The sequence below is a fragment of the Triticum dicoccoides genome, chromosome 5B (assembly GCF_002162155.2).
Source record: "Triticum dicoccoides isolate Atlit2015 ecotype Zavitan chromosome 5B, WEW_v2.0, whole genome shotgun sequence".
Classification (NCBI taxonomy): domain Eukaryota; kingdom Viridiplantae; phylum Streptophyta; class Magnoliopsida; order Poales; family Poaceae; genus Triticum; species Triticum dicoccoides.
The window spans coordinates 378024565-378034331 of NC_041389.1; positions in this window are offsets into that span (position 1 = coordinate 378024565).

Consider the following 9767-nt stretch of genomic DNA (forward strand, 5'->3'; position numbering starts at 1 on the left):
AGATCAATGCTTGGTTTTAGGTACCCATTGAGTAATGGGTCCTTTGATGTTAGTAACAAGGGTCTTAGGAACCCAAATATACCATTCAATGTACTCATAAGGAGAACCAACAAATTTAGCATAAACATGCCCATCACTAGCATGGCATAACACATAAGACGGGTTAAAGTCACCGGCTTTGTTGGGAGAGATGGCTTTGTGCTCTTTGGCATCACCACTCTTCCCATTGTTCTTCTTCTCCTTAGGAGCACCTTCTCCCTCCCTCACAAAGGTTTGCGTGAGCGAAGGAGGTCGATCGGTCTTGCTCTTCTTCTCCTTGTTCTTCTTCTTGTTCTTGGATTTGGGTGAGAACCCAACTCCCTCCTTGCCCACAACTTCCTTTTGATTGCTCAAAAGGTCATTTAGGTTCTTCTCGCCTTGTATGCATGACACAAGACCTTTCTCGAGTTGTTCCTTCAACTTGGCATTCTCCTCCACAAGATGCACATGCTCACAACAAGGGTTAGTAGCATTTGCATTATCAATTAAGACCATGTGAGGAAATGTGGCCTTTTCCTTGGTTAGCTTAACTTGGAGTTGAGCATGAGACTCCTTGAGGGTAGCATGAGCACCTTTCAAGACCTTGTGGGCCTTGTCAAGTACATCAAACTCCTCCGTGAGTCTAACATGATCAACCCCAAGCTTAGCCTTCTCGGAAGCTAGAACACAAGACACAACAAGAGCATGATCAAGATCTTTCTTTAGTTTAGCATGACCATCGTTGTGTGACTCCTCAAGAGCCAAACGATGCTCACGCTCTTCCTCAAGAGCATTAGAGAGATCCAATATCTCATCGGCATAGTCACGACTATGACTTTCCATCTTAGAGATGGTTTCTTCGTGAGCCTCGATCATGTCATTGGCTTCACCAAGTTGTTCCAAGAGAGCAACAAAGTGCTTCTTGGATTTGCCCTTGAGCTTACTCATGAAGGACTCAAATTCATTGATCTCCTCATTAGACCCCTTACCATTATCAAAATCATCCGTGGAAGGAGGGTTAGGAATAATGGTGGTTTTGATGTTGGAGGTTACCTTGTTGGTGGCCTTAGCCATGAGGAACTTGGCGGTGATGTTCTCATTAGGTGCATCGAAGAGAGACACCCGGGGAGTTGTGACAATGGCAACGGATGCCATGGCCATTGTTTCACCATCTTCATCATCATCGTCATCCTCACGGTATTCTTCTTGAACCACCAACCCGCGAGATGGAGTCTTCTTAGTGAAGTTGTTCTTGTTTGGGAAGGACTTGGCTTTGTCTTTTCGGATGAACTTGCCACCATTGTCTTCCCGCTTCTCGTAAGGACAATCCGCAGCGAAATGGCTAACATTGCCACAGTTGAAACAAGTTCTAACTCGTTGCTTCCCCTTGAGGCCACTTGAGTTGTTCTTGTGGAAGTTGGGTCTTGTATTCTTCTTACTCCAAAATTGTCTTGAGGCAAGAGCCATGTGCTCATGATAATCATACTTCGTGTCCTCGGGGTTGCTCTCCTCATCTTCCTCTTCTTCTTCTTCTTCCACACTAACCTTGGCCTTCAAGGCAAGATTGGTCTTCTTTGCCCTTTCAGAACGGAGCACCGCATTGTCGGCGGTCTTGTCCAAGATGCTCATTGCAACAAACTCATCCAACACTTCACCTGAGGTCATGGAGTGGAAGTCCGGTCTTTGGCGAATGATGGAGGACATGGCCTTGTTGTAGGGCACCATGGCCTTGAGGAACTTGCGCTTGATCCAGTTGTCATCCGTGTCCTTGCTCCCATGATCTCGGAGTGCGACCGCGAGTTTGGTCACTCTTCGAAAGAGCTCACGAGGTTCTTCATCCTCTTTCATTGCAAACTCATCGGCTTCATCTTGCACCACTTCATAGTTGGAGCGTTGAATGCTAGCACTTCCTCGATAGAGAGACTCAACACATTTCCATGCTTCTTTAGCCATGACATGAGGTCGAAGATGAGGGAGATCTTCGGGAAGGATTGCATCTTGGATGATGAAGAGAGCACTCTCATTGAATTGATTGTCCACTTCTTCTCGAGGGGTGAAGTTGCTTGGATCATGAGGATAGAAACCTTCTTCAATAATTCTCCAAAGGTTAGTGTTCAAATGTTTTAAGTGACGCTTGAAGCGATAAACCCAAGAGTCAAAATCTTCATTTTTCACATATTTAGGAGGAGGACCGGCATGATTCAAATGAGTAGAGGGGATCGGTCCTCTATACACTGGGGGTTCCACATTGGCAAAGATGCCGGTGCCAGTTCTACCACTAGTAGACGGACTCTTTTCACTGTTAGCTTCCCCCTTGTCGGAGGTAGCATCCGTCACCTTGTTAGTGGGATCACCCACTTTCATCGGCGAGGTAGATAGTTTAAGTCCGTCTAGGAAATCAGAAAACATGCTTTTAACCTCGGCCGTCATGGAGGTTTTCAATCTGTCTAAAGCCACATTGAATTCCTCACGTGAGACCGAGGCTCCCCCTTCGGCCGAAGACGAGATGGGATTCACACCGGAGTGTTCCTCCGCACCGTCGTTGACGTCAACCATACTCTTCGGACGGCAAAGTCCTTAATAAAGAGACGAGGCTCTGATACCAATTGAAAGGATCGATATGGTTGACTAGAGGGGGGGTGAATAGGCAACTAACAATTTTTAGACTTTTCTTTAACAAATTAAAACTTGCAATGAAATAGGTTGTCTAGATGTGCAACTACGTGGACAACCTATATGATGCAAAGACAATAAGCACACAAGCAAGCAATGGATATAACTCAAGTAAGCTTGCAAAAGTAAAGGGACAAGATAACCAAGAGTGGAGCCGGAGGAGACGAGGATGTGTTACCGAAGTTCCTTCCTTGTAAGGGGAAGTACGTCTCCGTTAGAGCGGTGTGGAGGCACAATGCTCCCCAAGAAGCCACTAGGGCCACCGTAATCTCCTCACGCCCTCACACAATGCGAGATGCCGTGATTCCATTATTGGAGCCCTTGAAGGCGGCAACCGGACCTTTACAAACAAGATTGGGGCAATCTCCACAACACTTGGAGGCTCCCAACAACACCACGAAGCTTCACCACAATGGAGTATGGCTTCGAGGTGACCTCAACCGTCTAGGGTGCTCAACACCCAAGAGTAACAAGATCCGCTAGGGATAAGTGGGGGGAATCAAGTTTCTCTTGGTGGAAGTGTAGATCTAGGCCTTCTCAACCAATCCCGAGCAAATCAACAAGTTTGATTGGCTAGGGAGAGAGATCGGGCGAAAATGGAGCTTGGAGCAACAATGGAGCTTTGGGGGAAAGAGGTAGGTCAACTTTGGGGAAGAAGACCCCTTTATATAGTGGGAAGAACAATCCAACCGTTATCCCACTCACCAGCCCCGCACAGAGCGGTACTACCGCTAGGGAAGGGCGGTACTACCGCTCGACCCAACGGTACTGCCGCGCTGGCTGGGGCGCTGACCCCAGGGCGGTACTACCGCCAGGGAAGAGCGGTACTACCGCTCCGGGCGGTACTACCGCTTCGACCCAGCGGTACTGCCGCGCTGCCCAGGGCCCTGACACCAGGGCGGTACTACCGCTAGGGAAGGGCGGTACTACCGCTTAGAGCGGTACTACCGCCCCTACTACCTCCCTTAGTGCCGCAAAACCCGACACGAAAAAATTATTCGAGAATCAAGGCGGAAGTAGCCCAGACGCACAGCAGTACTACCGCCGAAAAACCCAAGCGGTACTACCGCTCTGAGAGCGGTACTACCACTCGGAGTGGTACTACCGCTCGGAGCGGTACTACCGCTCTGAGAGTGGTACTACCGCTGTGGAGTTTCGGTGGTACTACCGCTGTGGACGCGGTACTACTGCTAGGGCAGAGCAGAGCATAGTAAGGGGAAAACGGCAGCTCCAGAGATGCGAAAGGAAAGACGACGAGTGTGATAAGGATGTGTACGTGTGCTTCCACCCAAGTCTTACCAAAATGGATCCCCTCTTGATAGTACGGTGACTCCTACGAAACTAGTCCACCAACAACGAAACGAAGGAGCTACTGTTGGGGAACGTAGTAATTTCAAAAAAAATCCTACGTACACGCAAGATCATGGTGATGGCATAGCAACGAGAAGAGAGAGTGTTGTGCACGTACCCTCGTAGACCGTAAGCGGAAGCGTTATGACAACGTGGTTGATGTAGTCGTACGTCTTCACGATCCGACCGATCCAAGTACCGAACGTACGGCACCTCCGAGTTCAGCACACGTTCAGCTCGATGACGATCCCTGGGCTCCGATCCAGCAAAGCTTCGGGGATGAGTTCCGTCAGCACGACGGCGTGGTGACGATGATGATGCTCTACCGGCGCAGGGCTTCGCCTAAACTCCGCGACGATATGACCGAGGTGGAATATGGTGGAGGGGGGCACCGCACACGGCTAAGGAACGATCCGTAGATCAACTTGTGTGTTCTAGGGTGCCCCGCTGCCCCCGTATATAAAGGAGCAAGGGGGAGGCCGGCCGGCCCCTTGGGGCGCGCCAAGGAGGAGGAGTCCTCCTCCTAGTAGGAGTAGGACTCCCCCTTTCCTTCTCCTACTAGGAGGGGGAAAGGAAGGGGGAGAGGGGGAAGGAAAGAGGAGGGCGCCGCCCCCCTCCTAGTCCAATTGGGACCAGAGGGAGAGGGGGCGCGCGGCCCACCCTGGCTGCCCCTCTCTCTTCCCACCAAGGCCCATGTGGCCCATTAACTCTCCCGGGGGGGGTTCCGGTAACCCTCCGGCACTCCGGTTTTCTCCGATATCACCCGGAACACTTTCGGTGTCCGAATATAGTCGTCCAATATATCAATCTTTATGTCTCGACCATTTCGAGACTCCTCGTCATGTCCGTGATCACATCCGGGACTCCGAACAAACTTCGGTACATCAAAACTTATAAACTCATAATAAAACTGTCATCGTAACGTTAAGCGTGCGGACCCTACGGGTTCAAGAACTATGTAGACATGACCTAGAACTATTCTCGGTCAATAACCAATAGCGGAACCTGGATGCCCATATTGGTTCCTACATATTCTACGAAGATCTTTATCGGTCAAACCGCATAACAACATACGTTGTTCCCTTTGTCATCGGTATGTTACTTGCCCGAGATTTGATCGTCCGTATCCAATACCTAGTTCAATCTCGTTACCGGCAAGTCTCTTTACTCGTTACGTAATGCATCATCCCGTAACCAACTCATTGGTCACATTTCTTGCAAGGCTTATAGTGATGTGCATTACCGAGAGGGCCCAGAGATACCTCTCCGACAATCGGCGTGACAAAACCTAATCTCGAAATACGCCAACTCAACATGTACCTTCGGAGACACCTGTAGTACTCCTTTATAATCACCTAGTTACGTTGTGACATTTGGTAGTACCCAAAGTGTTCCTCCGGTAAACGGGAGTTGCATAATCTCATAGTTATAGGAACATGTATAAGTCATGAAGAAAGCAATAGCAATATACTAAACGATCAAGTGCTAGGCTAACGGAATGGGTCATGTCAATCACATCATTCTCCTAATGATGTGACCTCATTAATCAAATGACAACACATGTCTATGGTTAGGAAACAAAACCATCTTTGATTAATGAGCTAGTCAAGTAGAGGCATACTAGTGACTATATGTTTGTCTATGTATTCACACATGTATCATGTTTCCGGTTAATACAATTCTAGCATGAATAATAAACATTTATCATGAAATAAGGAAATAAATAATAACTTTATTATTGCCTCTAGGGCATATTTCCTTCAGTCTCCCACTTGCACTAGAGTCAATAATCTAGTTCACATCGCTATGTGATTTAACACCAATATTCACATCTGCATGTGATTAATACCCATAGTTCACATCATCATGTGATCAACACCCAAAAGGTTTACTAGAGTCAATAATCTAGTTCACATCGCTATGTGATTAACACCCAAAGAGTACTAAGGTATGATCATGTTTTGCTCGTGAGAGAGGTTTAGTCAACAGGTCTGTCATATTACAGAGTCATATGTATTTTGCAAATATTCTATGTCTACAATGCTTTGCACGGAGCTACTCTAGCTAATTGCTTCCACTTTCAATATGTATCCAGATTGAGACTTAGAGTCATCTAGATCAATGTAAAAGTTTGCATCGATGTAACTTTTACGATGAACTCTTTTATCACCTCCATAATCGAGAAACACCTCCTTATTCCACTAAGGATAATTTTGACCAATGTCCAGTGATCTACTCTTAGATCACTATTGTACTCCCTTGCCAAACAAGGGCAGAGTATACAATAGTTCTGGTCCATAGCATGGCATACTTTTATAGAACCTATGACTGATGCATAGGGAATGACTTTCATTCTCTTTCTATTTTCTGCTGTGGTCGGGATTTGAGTCTTACTCAATTTCATACCTTGCAACACAGGCAAGAACTCTTTCTTTGACTGTTCCATTTTGAACTACTTCAAAAAAATTATCAAGGTATGTACTCATTGAAAAACTTATCAAGCGTCTTGATCTATCTATATAGATCTTGATGCTCAATGTGTAAGCAGCTTCACCGAGGTCTTTCTTTGAAAGAAATCCTTTCAAACACTCCTTTATGCTTTGCAGAATAATTCTACATTATTTCCGATCAACAATATGTCATTCACATATACTTATCAGAAATGCTGTAGTGCTCCCACTCACTTTCTTGTAAATACAGGCTTCACCGTAAGTCTGTACAAAACTATATGCTTTGATCAACTTATCAAAGCGTATATTCCAACTCTGAGATGCTTGCACCAGTCCATTGATGAATCGCTGGAGCTTGCACATTTTGTTAGCACCTTTCGGATCGACAAAAACTTCTGGTTGTATCATATACAACTCTCCTTTAAGAAAACCATTAAGGAATGCAGTTTTGGCATCCATTTGCCAGATTTCATAAAATGTGGCAATTGCTAACATGATTCAGACAGACTTAAGCATCGATACGAGTGAGAAAATCTCATCGTATTCAACACCTTGAACTTGTCGAAAACCTTTCGCAACAAGTCGAGCTTAGTAGATAGTAACACTACTATCAGTGTTCGTCTTCCTCTTGAAGATCCATTTATTTAACATGGCTTGCTGATCATTGAGCAAGTCAATCAAAGTCCATACTTTGTTCTCATACATGGATCATATCTCAGATTTTATGGCCTCATGCCATTTCGCGGAATCTGGGCTCATCATCGCTTCCTCATAGTTCGTAGGTTCATCATGGTCTAGTAACATGACTTCCAGAACATGATTACCGTACCACTCTGGTGCGGATCTTACTCTGGAAGACCTACGAGGTTTGGTAGCAACTTGATCTGAAGTTTCATGATCATCATCATTAACTTCCTCACTAATTGGTGTAGGAATCACTGGAACTGATTTCTGTGATGAACTACTTTCCAATAAGGAAGAAGGTACAATTACCTCATCAAGTTCTACTTTCCTCCCACTCACTTCTTTCGAGAGAAACTTTTTCTCTAGAAAGGATCCATCTTAGCAACAAAATAACTTGCCTTTGGATCTGTGATAGAAGGTGTACCCAATAGTTACCTTTGGGTATTCTATGAAGACGCACTTCTCCAATTTGGGTTCGAGCTTATAAGGTTGAAAACCTTTTTCATATAAGCATCGCAACTCCAAACTTTAAGAAATGACAGCTTAGGTTTACTGCTAAACCATAGTTCATACAGTGTCGTCTCAACGGATTTAGATGGTGCCCTATTAAACATGAATGCAGCTGTCTCTAATGCATAACCCCAAAACGATAGTGGTAAAATGATAAGAGACATCATAGATCGCACCATATCTAGTAAAGTACAATTACGACGTTCGGACACACCATAACGTTGTGGTGTTCCAGGTGGCGTGAGCTGTGAAACTATTCCACATTGTTTTAATTGAAGACCAAACTCGTAACTCAAATATTCGTCTCCATGATCAGATCGTAGAAACTTTATTTTTCTTGTTACGATGATTTTCCACTTTACTCTGAAATTCTTTGAACTTTTCAACTATTTCAGACTTATGTTTCGTCAAGTAGATATACCCATATCTGCTCAAATCATCTGTAAAGGTTAGAAAATAACGATACTTGCCACGAGCATCAACACTCATTGGACCGCATACATCGGTATGTATTGTTTCCAATAAGTCAGTAGCTTGTTCCATTGTTCCGGAGAACGGAGTTTTAGTCATCTTTCCCAAAAGGCACGGTTCACAAGCATCAAATGATTCATAACCAAGTGATTCCGAAAATCCATCTTTATGGAGTTTCTTCATGCGCTTTACACCGATATGACCCAAACGGCAGTGCCACAAATAAGTTGCACTATCATTATCAACTTTGCATCTTTTGGCATCAATATTATGAATATGTGTATCACTACGATCGAGATCCAACAAACTATTTTCATTGGGTGTATGACCATCAAAGGTTTTATTCATTTAAACAGAACAACAATTATTCTCTGATTTTAAATGAATAACCGTATTGCAATAAACATGATCAAATCATATTCATGCTCAACGCAAACGCCAAATAACATTTATTTAGGTTCAACACTAATCCCGAAAGGAGTGTGTGATGATGATCATATTAATCTTGGAACCACTTCCAACACACATCGTCACTTCACCCTCAACTAGTTTCTGTTTATTCTGTAACTCCTGTTTCGAGTTATTAATCTTAGCAACCGCACAAGTATCAAATACTCAGGGGTTACTATAAACACTAGTTAGGTACACATCAATAATCTGTATATCAAATATACCCTTGTTTAGTTTGCCATCCTTCTTATCCACCAAATATTCAGGGTATTTCCATTTCCAGTGACCATTTCCTTTGCAGTGTAAGCACTCAGTTTCAGGCTTTGGTTCATCTTTGGGCTTCTTCGTGGGAGTGACAACTTGCTTGTCATTCTACTTGAAGTTCCCTTTCTATCCCTTTGCCCTTTTCTTGAAACTAGTGGTCTTGTCAATCATCAACACTTGATGCTCTTTCTTGATTTCTACCTTCATCGATTTCAACATCACGAAGAGCTCGGGAATCGTTTTCGTCATCCCTTGCATACTATAGTTCATCACAAAGTTCTACTAACTTGGTGATGGTGACTAGAGAATTCTGTCAATCACTATCTTATCTGGAAGATTAACTCCCACTTGATTCAAGCGATTGTAGTACCCAGACAATCTGAGCACATGCTCACTAGTTGAGCGATTCTCCTCCATCTTTTAGCCATAGAACTTGTTGGAGACTTCATATCTCTCAACTCGGGTATTTGCTTGAAATATTAACTTCAACTCCTGGAACATCTCATATGGTCCATGACATTCAAAACGTCTTTGAAGTCCCGATTCTAAGCTGTTAAGCATGGTGCACAAAACTATCAAGTAGTCATCATATTGAGCTAGCCAAACGTTCATAACGTCTGCATTTGCTCCTGCAATAGGTCTGTCACCTAGCGGTACATTAAGGACATAATTCTTTTGTGCAGCAATGAGGATAAACCTCAGATCACGGATCCAATCCGCATCATTGCTACTAACATCTTTCAACACAATTTTCTCTAGGAACATATCAAAATAAACATATGAAAGCAACAACACAAGCTATTGATCTACAACATAATTTGCAAAATACTACCAGGACTAAGTTCATGATAAATTAAAGTTCAATTAATCATATTACTTAAGAACTCCCACTTAGAT